We start from the raw sequence: 15,757 nt of genomic DNA, 5'->3' as shown, positions 1-15,757 counted from the left end.
GGCGTGATTAACGTGCGATCTGAGCGATTAGCGCAGCCGGCGGCCGCCAGCTTATGCCCTCACTGCTCGCAAAGTTTGATCGAATCAGGCGACAACACTGCACGGCGAATCCTGGAAACTACTCTAGCTGTTAATTCTCAAGGTTAGCACTATTAAGTACTCCCAGTTAATCCCTCTCAGCTCTCATCTTATATGTGTCGAATTGTACAGCCGATCTAGGGTTAATTCTACTTGTACTCTTAGTTAAAATTGAGTGGTCAACGTCTCTACGATGCTAATTTATTTGTAATTTCTTTCAACTGTTCGATTTATGACGCGTGTGAGAAGGGAAAATCGTCGCCAAACACCATAAAGATTAATTCAATTTTTAAGCATGTTGTTTCAAGTTCCTTTTTTAGAGTATGTTGTTTAGAATTCTGGACATATTGAGAGGCAAACGTGCAAAGTACCAGTCCCCAATCCGATGGAAGATGACTTGCTTCGAAATTATATGATAACCTACATTGATACTGAAACTTAGCAACTAGGTTATCTTCTCATGAAATTATTAAATAAAATCATCTTACTGGCACTTTTAGGGGCAATTTTAAAACTAAATGCAGCTATGTTTTAATTTTCTTGACGTCCCACATTATTTAGTATTGTACTTGGTACTATTTTTTTTTTTGCACCACACAGTTTTATTTTGTAAGTTACCTTGGCCCCCCCTATACCTAAATCCTGGCTCCGCCCCTGATGACAAGCTTCATTTATTAGGTTATAGACTCATATTGCATTGGGACATGTGATGTTACAGTAACTAGCTAAGTTACTATAATCACCTCTTTCTTCTTTAACTCATCGCCACATAAACAAATTTGCTGAGTTGGACTCGATGTTACTGCTGAAGTTACTCCCACTGTGGCTAGTCTTAACGGCAGCTGGGCTTTCTCCTAGTATACTACTAGTATTTACAAAGCACCGGAGTACATGAGTTTTCGGTGCTTCGGTTACTGGACACGTACAACCGAAATCACCGATCTAGCTTCAGTTTCCCAGGATCGCCGACCGAAGTTCTGACTGAAATATTCGGTTTCGGTGAATTCGGGTTTGGTACCGGTTTATTCGGTACGGTTTTCGGTCCTCGGTTTTTTATGCCCACCCCTAGGCATCATGATCATTGGGTCACAGAATCTCACGCTTGCCACGAGATGAATTAAGATGATTATGTGATGAATCTGTCAAGGAATTACAAAGAACATCTCAATTAAAAAATATACATCCAGGTTCGTAGACTACCTGGCGATGACTGCAAGCACTCGAGCGAGTCGAAGGCACGCCGCCGTCTTCGCCCCTGCCTGATCGAAGCCGGACAAACCTTGTTGTAGTAGACAGTCAGGAATTCATCGTGTTAAGAGCAACTCCAACGGGCCGACCCAAACGGACGGCGATTTCGTCCGTCTTTTGTCCGTTTAGGTCCGCCGGGCGGACACAAGCGCGTCCGCTTCCGCGTTTGGGTCGGCGCGTGTGCCCAACGCTGGCGCGACCCATTTCGACGACGTAAAAAAACTGAATGCATGCATATTTAACATAAAAACTAAATTAATTAAACATTAAAGCCGGCCACGAAGGCCGGCGGGAGTCCATGCGTCCACATTAGCATTTAAGAAAAATTAAAACAAACTAAAAAACTAGGCGCTGACGCGCTTCACGAGGCGTCGTCGTCATCGTCCTTGGGGTCCGTGGGGTCGATGAGCGTTGGCACCGGACCGGCCCAGCCGAACGCCGTGTTCCAGAGCACGGCCATGTCGGGAGTGGGTTGTGCCGGCGCTGGCAGTGTCGCAGCCTGGCGCGCCTCCTCCTCGGCCTCGGCGTCGCGCTCGAGCATCTCGAGGTACTCGCCGTCGCGGCGCTCCTTGGCCACCCTGATCTGCCGCCAGTGCTCGAGGTACGCTGCCTCTTGCTCCGGCGTGGCCTGCATCCAGACCGGCGGCGCCCTCACCAACTCGCGCACTACTCCCATCCAGGAGTAGCGCTCGATGGCCTCCGGCTCCGGCTGCGGCTGCGGCTCGGCTTTGGCGAGGCGACGAGGAGGGGACGGCGGGGCCACCGGCGGCACCACGCAGTCGCTGACCACGGAGAAGGCCATGGCATGCGCCATGGCCACCTCGTACCGAGCTTCTTCTTCTTCTGCCGCCTCCGCCCTACGCCGCTCATCCTCCTCTCTCTCCCGATAGACGGCCGCAAGGGCCGCCTGGTCTTCCTCCTTGACGATGAGCGGCGGCAGCGGCAAGCTGTGGTCGACCTCGCGCACCCGTGCTGCCTCACCTCCTCGTGCTCGAAGGCGAACCAGCGCGCCCAGTTGGGCAAGTCGAAGGCGTAGGCCTCGTCGCGGCGCTGCTCCGGCGTTAGGAGCGCCCGCCGGCGAAGCACCTCCTCCGCGTGCGCCCTAGTCGACCGCGGCACTGCCGGCACTAGGATCCTTTCCGGATCCAGATGCCAGTTGTGCGACAGGGTCACGTCGGGGTAGGGCAGAGGCACGCGGTGGCGCCAGGGCCACTCCGCCTGGTGCACGGGCACGTTCACCCGCTGCCTCTGCCGGCGAGTCGGCACAGGCGGAGGCGGGGTGAACTCCGCGGGGAAGGGGACGGCGGGGGCCTTGCCCTTCGACTTGCTGCTGTTGGTGGCACTGGAGAAGAGCCCCATTTGGGCAGCTGGGGTGGCTGGGGTGGCTAGGGTTTGCTTGCCGGCGGCGGGGGAGCGAGTGTGGCCTAGATGGGGATGGGAACTAGATGAGGACGGCCCCGCCATACGGTCGGCTTAGAGGACGATCGTCGTCGCTGACGCATGGGCCCGGGGTCATAAATTAAGCTGGCCGGCGAGGAGGCGGATAGTTGGGAGACCGCGGGTGGGGTCGCGGCGGACATCGAGAAGGCGTGCGTGGCGTCCGTTCCACGTCCGCGCGAATGCATTTGGGGCACAAATTTGGGCCGCAAATGCGTTGGCGCGACCGCGAAGCGGACGCGTTTTGGGTTTAGGTCGGCGCGTTAGGCCTCCGCTTTTGTCCGCGCGGACCCAAACGGACGGCGGCGGACGAAATGGGTCGCCCCGTTGGAGTTGCTCTAAGGGCAACCATTGCCGATGAAAAGAAGCGTAGATCAGAAGAATCTAACATGTAAGGGCATCTCCAACACTGACCCACAAACCTCCCGCGACCGTCGGGACCGTGGGAATCATCCAACGCGGGCCTGTATCGGTCTGCGACGTTGTCCGGACGTCATTTCCCCCACAAAACCAAGACAAACGTTGGGGGGCTTTGTGGGAGTCTGAACACGAGAAACGTCGCTATCTACCCCCTGTCCACCCAAAAGGAAGGCGGGCCCGCGCTTTTGTAGCATCAAACACTCTTTCTGCACCAAAATCCTGCACTTCTCTTATTCCAATCCCCGCTGCTCTCCGCCCACTTCCCGCTCTTTTCTCCCACCCTCTCCTTCCTTCCGACACCGACGCATGGAACTGTTGGAGATGGAGCCGGCGGTGGTGCTGGAGGATCTAAGCATCACGCTCGCCCGGAAGATCATCTCTACGACACTCGTCCGGAACACCCGGGGAGGGCGACGGCGATGACGATGATCCAGATGATAAAGCCGACGATCCGAAGAAGAATGGCAGAGGAGAAAGCTTCAACATGCGGGATGACGAGTTGTTGTGTGATGCATGGTTGGCCACTAGCCTCAATCTATCCATAGCATGGAGCAAAAGGACACACCATTTTAGTGGAACATTCACATATGGTTCCATGAGCACAAGCATTTCACACCCTACTCCGACCGCGGTCATCCACAACCATGAATGGAAGTCCCTCAACCATCGTTGGTACACCGTCCAAGAGGCGGTGTCCAAGTATTGTGGGCACTTGAAGTATCTCATCTCACGGTGGCCTAGCGATGCACAAATCATCGAGCAAGTAAGTTGCACTAGCCGGATATGCTTAAATTTTGTTGATCACTAGCTGGACATGTATCGGTTTGTTGCTCACTAGACGGATATGCATTGTCGACATTGTTTCATTTTGTAGCCTACTCATGGTTGTGTGGTGTACAAGAAGTCGGAGAAGAAGTCATTCACCATCATGCATTGTTGGTTGAAATTGAATGGGCAACCGAAGTGAAACCTTTTCATTACCAAGACCGCCGCCCAAACCAACGAGGAAGAAACCAGTGACCCTATCGACCCTACCCAAGAACCGCCGAAGAAGGTTAGAAGAAATCTGCGGGGGAAGAACTGGGAGGAGGAGAGGGCGAAGCGAGAAGGTGCGGCGGCCAAGCTGACAGAGAGGTTCGAGGACATCTTGACAAAGAAGGAGGCGGCATGCGTGAGGCGCTCGGAGATCAAGGAGGAGAAGAAGGCGGAAAGGTTCCAAGTTCAAACTGTTGATGGACGCAATGGACAAGAAGCTCAAGCTCGAAGAGAGAAAGGCCGCACTCGAGAAAAAGAGGGTGAAGATTGCCGCCAATACAAAGGATGCAAGATGTTGACCTTGAATGTTGACTCTTTGGATGCCGACGTAAGAATGATGTGCAATCCGTCCGCTTTCAGATGTTGCAACGGCAAAAGATGTTGGCGGCTGCTGACTATAAGGACGCGACAGAGGCAGAGGCGGAGGTTGCCCACGTGGCAGCAACGACACCTCCTTGATCGAAAAGCAACTGGCTGGGATTGACTATCCGGCGAGGCAGAAATGCACGTAATGTCGGGCTGATGTTCTTTTGGAGTTAGGTATGTAAAAACTAAGCATATATGCGATCCGGCGCGCAGTATGGAACAGATTGGCGTGCATTTGAATTTAAAACTTACTGACGGATATATAAAGGCTAGATTTAGACGTCGTTTTCCCGCGTCTGTGCATGTCCGCTGACGGACACAGAAGGAAATTTACGGGCTATCATTGAAGATGACCTGAACACACACGCCCTCCAACGAAGTCAACGTCATGCAACGGATGTGGACGTACGTGCGGCACGACTTGTTGAATGGGGCGGATCACCATTCACCAATGATTTTGCTTCCCTCGTTGCTGTACATTGATAGTACTAGTAGAACGCCTGTGCGTTGCTACGGGCTACGATCCATACAAATAAATCACACAAATGGTCATATTCAAGGTTAAATCTTATTTCTTCCTCATATGTCCTAACATGTTAGGACATTAAGCGAGCTCCCTAAAATTTAACCGTATGGATACTCCGGACGCCCCCAAATCCCAACCCATATGTTATCCCAACATGCGGTCCCAACACGAAAACCCCACCCCACGACGCACACTTCCCTTTCCTGCCTTACCGCTCAGTTTCCCATCTTAGCAGGTGATTTCTCGCTGGGGTCTTCTCCTTTAAAACCGGATAACGCTCACCTCATCTTCGCCATGGTGCCCTCTCTCTTTCACACGATACTTATGGACCGCTCGCTCATGCAGTTTGCTGCAAAGAATCTCACATGAAATGTTATACATATGTCACATTGGTTCACTATCCTATCTATGATGTCGTGACAGTAGTTTAGAAACTCTCCTAGCACTCCAAATACCGGCAACAAAATCTCCAAATATATAGCATCCGAAGCTACCATGAAATAGGACACTAAACAACATTTGCAGCAAGCAATCAATTTATGCACCAAGCACACTGAGCAGAAGCAACAAGCTATCAAGATTTTTTCTACTCACAGAACTGACAAATGTGACTAACTCTGTAAGAAGCTTTGCCTTCAGAACCTAAAAATGGTATAGTCCCATCACTACTTCAGCTGCTCTCTGATCTCAATAGAAAACATGGAGATCGTCTAAAAAACAGAGTACACTTTGGTTGCACTTAAACAAGCTTGCTAAAAAGAAACTTCTCGGGTGACGTAAGAAAATATAAGTAACTTCCACTTGACAGTCGCATCATTTGACATATAGATTTTCAGTTAGCATGGCAAGTGAAGTGAGTCTATTGATTAAATTACATAGTTCATTGTTAAATGGTAAAACACAGATTTAGAAGAGTTGCCAATGCACATCTGTCAAATATGCTGCTGTATACTTATGTGAGCTGCCAATGATCATCATCATCTGTCAAATATACTACTGTATACTTATGTGAGCTGCCAATGCTCATCTCAAGAAAGGATTGTATACCCAAAAGACCAGACCTTATACGGGAGTTATTCTATGAAACAATTTCAAAACGGCTCACCCTGTATCCACTGCTAGTAGTGTCTATAAAAGAGCTCTTTTCCCCTACATCGGCGAGTTAATACTTTGATCTCTACCAACTGGAAGCACAGATAACTATATTTAAAAACAGGGACATCTGCTATCTTCATGAGTAAATAAACAGTAAAAAAGTAGAGGACCAAACCCAAATATTTTCATGAATGTTACAGATCATTTTTGTTAATGTGTAAGTACATCAAACATGTTCCAACAAGCAGGAAAATTGCAGAAACATACAAATGATCAGGCGAATATTTGAGAGCATTAATTTTGATCTCCCTCCTTATTGATTAGTAGACAGAATATAACATTCAATCTTTCCATGTGCAGCTGCTGGCAACCTCTGTCATTTAGTGAAGAGGTGGTAGCTGTGGTGTCAGCAAAAAAATAAAAATAAAAATGCATTGATGTATTGCAAGTTTCTTGAGACCAATATAATAGCTTTGAAGATTTCCTACACAAATCCCGGCCTCATGGCATTCCAGACGGCCTATGTAGATGAAGCAAGTGCAACCATATCTTGTAAAAGAAAGATATATCAGCTTTGCAAAGGTACTCCTGAAAATATCTCAATTAAAAATACACATCTCTCTATGGTTCCACCTTCATCATAATGTTACAGTCCTCAAGAATTTAAAGAGAAAGAAAGGTTTCCACTTATACTCCTCTTTTTATGTGTTGTGTCGTTCTATTAGTCCACTGCATATGGAATATATTCTGTGCTTCGACATATTTCCTGGTAATATGGAAGAAAGAAATATATTACAAAAATCATCCATATGTCAGTCAAAGGCTGAACAATTACTATTATGAAATAGAACAATATTAGACGTGATGGAAGATGGTTTCAAAAACACCAACGACACGCACTCGTATTTTAAAGTCTTCATAGTATAGAGTTATCTCCCTGCAAGTTGTGTGTGCTAAATAATCACGACACTTGGATAGCACCTACACATGGGATTATATATTCAATCCACATAATCAGTTCGTCTGCTTCTATAAATTAAGAATTACATAAAGAAGTATGTGTCTATCTAGTAGTACTCCCTCCGTCTAGAAGCGAACAAAAGCAAGCACACAGGTGATGCCTATTTCTTTGCAACAGATGTGTGTCGCCTGATGCAATGTGGGGAAAACAGTATGTATATAGTGATTTTACCTCAATAGATATTTTGGTAGCTCCACTCCATAAGTATGAAATTCGTGATGTTGAAAACCTGAAAAAAAAAGGAAAATAATGATCTCGGTGGCAATTGTGTCAGCTGATGAATAGGTACGACAGTTATTTGAGGATTACAACTATTCTCTCCCATTGAACAATGGCTTGAATTCTTTCAAGAGAGAACCATACAGTAAAAAGCTTCAGAACACAATGTACTCTGAATCAGATCATATTCAGGCCATATACATCGAGCTTATAGCCTTATACTACCAAAAAATCAGCTAGAAACCTAGCAAGTATCTTCAAGGATCAAGAACTTGAAAGAGGAATAATCATGTATCAGGGTATCTTTGTTTTGAAAAGAACACATCCTGTGTGGAATGTGGCTGGTAACATGTGCTCATTGTTCAGGGTGTGTCGAGATCTGCAAGTATTAACACAAGAAACTCTTCAGTTGTAACACAATCTACCAATGCCTGAAACAAATAGAATTATTGAAATGGCCTACCATCAAATGTGTTGAAACCTAACGAATCTAAATCTAACAATGTCATTCTTGTGAAATATCATCAAAAAATAGTTAATATAATAAATAAGATAAGTAGACACACTGAGCAAAACATGAGAAATATTTTGCTTCTCGTAATACAATGATCAAGATACAAATGCAATGATTAGAGGGGACACAAAAAAGGCCTTGGCATTAACTCATATGAAGTGAAATAAATAACAGGTTTGTGTTAACACTCCAATCTGATGCATAAGAACTCTGAATTAAGCATCACCAAATCGAGAAATACTTGGTTCTATAGTCCCATGCATGAACATTTCTACACTTTCAAGTTTTTGGATCAACGACACTAAATAAACAGAGCATCTAACAAAAAAAACATCATGTTACGAAAGCATTTCCCATGTCTTCTGTTATTAGGTCTATACAGGATAGTATTAGTCCAAAAAAGTGAAAGAGTGTAATGAGAAGGTCTAGCAAGTATATATATACTTTTGCTAAGCTGTGAATTTATGGTTACAGAGAAGATCCTAGAACTGTAGAGTCAACTCACATAAAAGGGAGCCAAACAGGGAAAGCCATCAGAGACAAATAGTCCTTAAATCATCCTTCAGATAGCAATGTTGGAATTGATATACATATTGTAATAATTTCCTTTAAACTGCAGTTTTTTAAAATGAGCTCATTTACTGTCGGCTTGTCATATTTAGGTGCAGTCAAAAGAATCCAACTCAAAAGCTAGCAAAGCTCCATCCTGGATACGACAGAGTACGGGCATATTTAAGCATTGACTGCTTGATCAACTGTGGCTTGTTAAATATTAATTGTACCTAGTTAAATAGTAATTGTCCCTACTTACATGGTATAAGGAACACTTTCTCAACAAATGCAATGCTTCGGTAACTATAGACCATAATGCTTCAGTAACCACACAGTTTTTCTCTGTTTAGTTGCAAGAACAGGGCGAGTAGAAACTTTTTTTTGCCTTCATTACCTCGCAGACTGAAATAGAAAGTGAGGCACCCTGACTCGATGTTCCTGAAGGCGCCCTCGCTATGGCCTAGTTCACCCTTCTCAGGGCCAGGAGTAAAACCACAACTTGCCTCCTCAAAATACCAGCAGCACCAACTCATCAGGCATGCGTGCAGGATAACAACATATCATTCAGAGTTCAAACCAAGTAAACAAACATATGCATCAGGCACTGGTGCATCCAAAGTTTAACTCTATTCTCCTCCCATTTAATGGATGAGGCAAATCTTTTGCCTCCGTTTCAAAAAAAAAAGTTTAACTATATCAAGAGCTAAAAACAATTAGCATGTCATATATGGCAATCTGTAAGAGCTAAAATAACAGCCATATAGATACCAGACCTTACTCCCTTACAAGACAGCGTCATAAAAAACTCTTAAATCAGCACCAGGATCAATTCATCACACCAAACCAGTCATCATGAACTGATGATACTTGGGGTAACTTGTCCAAATGAAAATAAAATTAAACCATGGTGGTTCAGTTTCAAATAAAAAGTGCATATATCAGTTCGAAGTGGACTCGCCACGCGTTGACTGAAAAATAACTCATGTGCCAAGAAACATAATCTTACATCTGACTTTTAACAGTTTAGCTGACAGCAAAATGGCTCATTCAAATCAAGCAAATATCTAAGATGCAACCTTTATTTGTCATCAAGCACTGAAGAGCTTGTTGCGCATAGATTGATGCCCAGGAGAAACAGAGGGGGCTAAAAAACACAACGCTCAGTGCTTGTAGATCTGGCCATAATAATTGTGAGGTGTGCTATTATGACCACCACAATACCATGGGTGGAAAAGCCACTTAAACTTTTAGTTTAGAACAATACATGAACGAGCTTTCTAACTTCTAAACTATGCATGCTTGCAAAACTAAAAACCATACATGACCACAAGTTTGCTGCAACAAATTCAAGAAGAATTCGCCACAGCAAACTGAACCTGAAAGATAACCGATATATATGATCCATGTTGTAGGACACCGTACACAACAAAAAGGAAATGAAGTACGTACTATTATGCATCTGAACCATATTGACTACTGATGTAACCTGTGTTGATGAATCTGAAAAGGCTACGACTTGCTCGGAAATTCAAAGTGCGTCATAACAAGCTTGATGGTCGGCCGCACACACTCTCGAAGGCGACCAGGGAGAGGTCGATGCAGGTGATGCCGCCGCCAGCGAAGCCAGAAGTTCCAGCACATGTCGCTAGTTGCCGCACCTGACCTCAAGGATCTGCAACACATCAACCCACAACATATGCTCAAATCAGTAAATGACAGAGAGTCCCACACGAGTGATATCAAGAATCAGTGGTGGATGCAGCTTCCAGAACGTGCATCAAGTGAGCGAGTTCCAAATCATCTAATCACTTACAAAGAGAAATCTGTCATGTGACTGAATACCACGTCTCAAAGATGACCATGTGGGTTGAGGCACGAGCAAGGGTGAAGGCACCATTGTTTTGACCATGCTGTGACAAAAAGAGTGATGGGAAATTAGGAGCACAAGCAAAGGTGTTTGGCTAAATTCAAGAAATCAATCCAAATCACAGAGTGGGAAAATTAATCTAATCTTGTCAAGGAAGACTTCTCCAACTCCTTCAAAGACTCCTGCAACTTTTGCTCAGGGGCTTCACCATGCCACCAACTTCTTCAGGTGCCAACAACATGAACAGATAATGGGGTGGGAGGAGGAAGGGAACAGAGAAGGAGGAGGGAGAAGGGAGAGGAGAGAAGAGGGGGAAAGAGGAAGGGGTGGAGATACCTGTGATAACGGGGAGGCGGCAGTGCGGGACGGGAAGACTCGCCGCCGGCGGGCAGGATGAAGAGCTGGCGGCTCCAACCCTAGCTTGCGCGTAAGAACTGCAACCGTCGCACACAACCAGGGCATCCATCGTCTGCCGTCGTGCTCCAGCGAGCCAGCGACCGAGGGTTGCCTGGAGCGGAGGTGGAGGCGACCAGAGCCGGCGGCGGCGCGGCGCCGAGGTTGGTGTGATGGCGAGCTCGGGCGTTGAGGCGGCGGGGCAGAAGCTGCAGGAGACGGCGGGGGGACCTCGAGGCCGAGCTCAGGCCATGGCTTCCCTGGCTCCAGAGCCCGTGGCGGCGCCGGATGCAGCGGCGGGGCGAGGAGGAGGCCGGCCGTCGGGGAGGCAGGAGCTCCTCGTCCCCTCGATCCAGATCGGGATTGAGGAGGGAGCAACAGGGGCGCGAGGGAGCGGGCGATAGGTTTAGGTTTTTTCGTCGTTGGTTAACCTTCGTAGGTCTTTTTTCGTTGGTTAACCTTCGTAGGTCTATTTTTTTGTACGTGGATGGGTGCGGGTTGGGGCCTCAGGAGGAGGTTTTTTCGGTTTCTGGTGGATAAGTCAGAGGTGGGAGGAGGTACCAAAAAAAACCATGTGAGGTGGGACGAAAAAAAACCTGAAAGCGAGACTACCAACTGCTGCATTAGAAATAAAGACTACTAGCTCACCACAAAATGTCCGGGAAAAAGGGCGTGGTTGTGGGGAAAGCAATCGGCATCTCCTCGGTCGGTCCGTCTCGATGTGGACACGTACAACTTGTTTTTTCTATACTCCATATCGTTGCAAGGAGTACCACACACGCCTGCATGCCATCCTTTTTTAAAAATATATATATACTCCTTCCGTTCAAAAATACTGGATAAAAAGAAATGTAAACTAATATACGTCTAGATACATCCTTTTTATTTATTTTAATAATAAATATTTTCAGACGAAGGAAGTATATTCTAGTGACCCCGAAAAAAAATCTAGTGGTAATACTGAAGCGTGGATCATCCCGACTGACGACGCCATACAGGAGTGGACAGATAAGATCTCGATCAGTGACGTGGTCCAGAGCCAGCGACAGAGCCCATGGTTTTTAGAAGAAGAAAATATCAGGAATTCCTGCGTCTTAGGAACCACCCAGAAGAACCAGGGCAGGGGTACGTGTCCAGTACAACAACATACAGGACCCAAAAAACAAAAGCAAATTGCACTCGGGCCCTCGGGACCCTGCACGCCGGAACTCGCCGTGCTGCAAAGCAGCAGCCTGAAAACGAAACCACGATCCATGGTCCATGGAAGCGACATCACAATGAACCTTTTTAGAGCAACTCCAACTGCGCGACACATTTTACCCGTGGGCGTCTGTTTGGGTTGGCGCGGACAGAAAAGTCGGTCCAACGCATCGATTCAAACGGATGCGCGTTCGCTTTTCGTCCGCCTGCCGATCCATTTCCGGTCCATTTTTAAATTGGATTTGCGTTGGAGCGGACATGAGACGGACGCGCGCGCTTGCCTTCTCCTCTCCCCCGGTTCCCTGGTCGATGGCAGCCTCCACCATTTTCCTCCATTTCCCCCAAAAAAACATCCCGCCTGCGCGCGCTCCTGCCACCCGCCATGAACGATGACCTCGCCGCCGTCGTCGGCCTCGCCTCGTCCGGCATGGCGACTGCCCCATCCGGCAGAGGCAAGCCTCGCGCCCCCCGCAAGACCGCCGGCGCGCCCAAGCCGAAGAAGAGGCTGACGCCCGAGCAGCCGGCAAGGGAGTCGGCGAAGAGGAAGGACCGGAGGCACACGGCGGGCGCGAGGGACGAAGCCATCGCAGCGGCCGCCGTCGCCGCCGCCGCGCAGCAGAAGGTCACCAACGCCCTCGTCGCGGCGGCAACGTGGGAGGCGCTATATATGCTAGGGTTAAACCCTAGCCAGCACGGCCTCGCCAGCGCTGCCATGGCCGCGGCCAGCACCGACTCATCCGCGTTCCCTCGGATGGTGCTGTCCGACTCGCCCCACGCGTCGGCGACGCAGCCGATACCCGGCTTCCACGTGTAACATCTCAAAATTATAAATTTTCGAATGATATATTAAATAAATAATTTTGATTGCTTGTTTGATTGGTGTGTGAATGATTGAGTGAAACTGAGTGCAATTTGAAATCTTTTGAAAGTTGAATGAGAGGGAATGAACTGACTTTCCCAGACTTTCACTTTACCTTTTGATGTCCATGAATTCAAATTCATTTCATCACAAAACCCTAGAGTGAAGATGACATGACTTCTTCCATTTGAAATGAAAAGGGATTTAAAAAAAAGATTTGAATTCCACCAAAAAGTATTTCAAATTCACAAACTTTATGCAACTCAATGATTTTCAGGAGAGGGGATAAAATGACTTCTTCAATTATATAAAATGTGAGTTGGAAGTTAAAAAGAATCAAAGAGTCATTTGGAAGTATTTTGAAACCCCCTTTCAATTTGGAGTTATTTGGATTTTATTCAAATTATTTTTCTCCAAAAATAAAATACATGGAAAATAGGGTAAAATGATTCCCTACAGTAGAAAATAGAGAAAAAATATTTGAAATCATTCTGGTATTTAAAAAAATATTGGGTTTTATTGCAATAGTAGCACTGTTTGCTTTATCTAAATTTTTGTTGATTTTATTTGGAGTTGAAAATATGTTCATGTTTTAGGATTTATTTTTCAAAGAAATTGATATTATATATATATATATATATAGTTTTTTATTTATTCCTCTGTAGTTTTGTTTCTTCTATCTGCTGTTTTATTTTTATATATATTAAAAAAAGTTTGTTTTCGGCCGCAGCCCAGTAGCTCCCCGCGGCCCACTTCTCCCCGCAGCCAACCACCGCCAGCCGGCCTGCCCCGCCCAATTTCCCTACGCGCCGGTCGCGCGCACCTTCCTCTCTCTCTCTGTCACTAACGGGTGGGACCCGCACCCATCTTCCTCCTCCACACGCAACCGCCGCAGCTGGATCGCGCCGCCGTATCCCGTAGATCGTGGGATCCTCTTCCCCCGCTTTGCCCCCTCCTCCAAGTTGACCCCCCCTATATATACTCTCCCCCTCGACCCATTCCCCTCTTTTTCCCGCACCGCCTACAACCGCCGGAATCAACTGCCCCCCTCACCATCAAACACCGTCGCCCCCTTCGAGCTCGCCCCGCTCGAGTCCGTCGTCCCCGACCCTCGTCGACTCCACCCACGTGGCCGATGTTGTCGTCCGCATCTCCTAGAGCCGCCGCCATTGGCAAAGGACCACCGGAGCAGCTGGAGGCATTGACCCGAGCCGCCGGGACCTCGCTGGAGTCACCCCGCCGCCGCGGTGAGCTCTCTCTCCCTCCTCGTCCGTGTGATCTATTTTATACGGCCCTGATTAGATTAGATCGAATAGGTAGGTTTTTTTTATAGATCGGTTTACTTACGGTTAAGTCCGGTTTAGATCGAACTGGCATCTCCGGTTTTTCTTTATTGTCTGCGTCGGCTCTGGTTCCCTTAGATTGTGAATGTTCACCGTTCAGTATCCATGGTGCACACCTCCAGCGAAGCAGGAACAGCCACGTGACCTATGCCCGATCCGTAGGCTTTTGGGGTTTTTTTAGATCTGTTTTATTTTCAGAAATAGTTTCTGTTTTAGATTGTTAATAACTTTTATGTTTTAGATCCAAATTGAGAGATTCTTTTTGCATTGTGTCACAAATTTGTTGAAGTTTCTGTTTGTGTACTTAGTTTTCAAATTTGAGTAGTTTAAATTTGAATTTGATAAAAATTCAAATCACTAATTTGCTCATATTTTGAGTTTTACAAAGTATTTTTGATTGATTCTTTTTGCTACGGTTTTTTATTGTTTTGTCTATCCGGTAGCATATAGTGATTTATTTTTAGTTTATTTTAAATTAGGGTTTTAGGAAAAATAGTATTGTTTTAGTTCTAGTTTTGTTTTAGTCTTTTCTTTATAGTTTTAGTTGTTTTTAAATTATTTATTTTTGTCACTCTTGACGAATTTATTTTTGTTTCTGGTGTACAACAGTAGATAATTTTATTATTATAAAAATAAATTGTTTAGTTTTATATGAATACTTGTATAGGTCATAGTTAGAGTTCAATGTTTGACTATATAGATTTTCAACGGAGTGACGAATAGTTCTATCAAGTCATTATTCTGAGAGCGTTATATCTTCATCAAGTAATACCAGGCAAGTTCACTTTGACCATGTTTTTCATACCTATGTTGTATTTGCATGTAGTAGCACCCTTTCAATAATCCCTCTAGTAGTGATATTGACTTCTTGTAGTTGAGTAGAATGTATGAGGTAGGAACCCATCTCCCTGTTACCAAGCCCGGGACGTTATATAGTTTTAGTGCTATGCTAATGTAGACAGGGCTTGGTATGAGTGCTCGGGAGTGGTGTGAGAATGGAGGACTCTACATCAATGACAGCAACTTCATGATGGCATCTGCAAGGACTGCATCTTCAAGACCTCAAGACAAGAATTCAATACACACTACTTGGTGGAGGACGGTTGACGGGCACCCTGGAGCAACCAGTGGATGGTCGGGATGCATGGAGAAGCGCCATGACATCTTGTGGAAAGCTTCACCCAGACTCAAAGAGACGGAAGAATACTTCATGCCCAGAAGCTTACATGTGCTACCGCAAGTCAGTATGGGCTCTGGCTTGGTTGGCCTTAGTTGTGACTCTGGCTGGGACGGTGCTAGCAGATGTAGAACTACGGTAGGATTGGATGAGCACCAGACAGTGGTCAGGGGAACTCTTCGGAAGACCATGTTTCGGTCGTCTTATTCTCAAATGCCCTGAAGTGCGAGAATGTAAAAAGAGGGATCAAATCTTGGGGTAAAGTGTACAAACCTCTGCAGAGGGTTTAAACCTACTCGATTAGCCGTGTCCCCGGTTACAGACAACTTGAGCCTCTGGACTTGGATCTATCTCGGAACTCTCAACACTGGACTAGTAACTTAATTGTGGGCAACTTATGATGTTTT

At 46.3% G+C, this 15,757-nt stretch overlaps 2 long non-coding RNA genes across 2 annotated transcripts; both read right to left on the bottom strand.

The window, feature by feature from the left end:
- Positions 1 to 6,926: 6,926 nt before the first annotated feature.
- LOC119340987 lies at positions 6,927 to 9,752 on the bottom strand. The gene is made up of 3 exons (XR_005164797.1): positions 8,906 to 9,752; positions 7,398 to 7,824; positions 6,927 to 6,971 (listed from the first exon to the last, which is right to left on the bottom strand). It is a non-coding gene; the product is annotated as an uncharacterized LOC119340987 (long non-coding RNA).
- Positions 9,753 to 9,768: 16 nt separating this feature from the next.
- LOC119340986 lies at positions 9,769 to 10,872 on the bottom strand. Its single transcript, XR_005164796.1, has 3 exons — positions 10,715 to 10,872; positions 10,325 to 10,421; positions 9,769 to 10,183 (listed from the first exon to the last, which is right to left on the bottom strand). It is a non-coding gene; the product is annotated as an uncharacterized LOC119340986 (long non-coding RNA).
- Positions 10,873 to 15,757: the final 4,885 nt, after the last annotated feature.

This window comes from Triticum dicoccoides, chromosome 7B, assembly GCF_002162155.2.
Source record: "Triticum dicoccoides isolate Atlit2015 ecotype Zavitan chromosome 7B, WEW_v2.0, whole genome shotgun sequence".
NCBI classification, from domain to species: Eukaryota; Viridiplantae; Streptophyta; class Magnoliopsida; order Poales; family Poaceae; genus Triticum; species Triticum dicoccoides.
The sequence above is the reverse complement of the archived record's forward strand: the minus strand, read 5'-3'. Positions and strand labels throughout refer to the sequence as shown.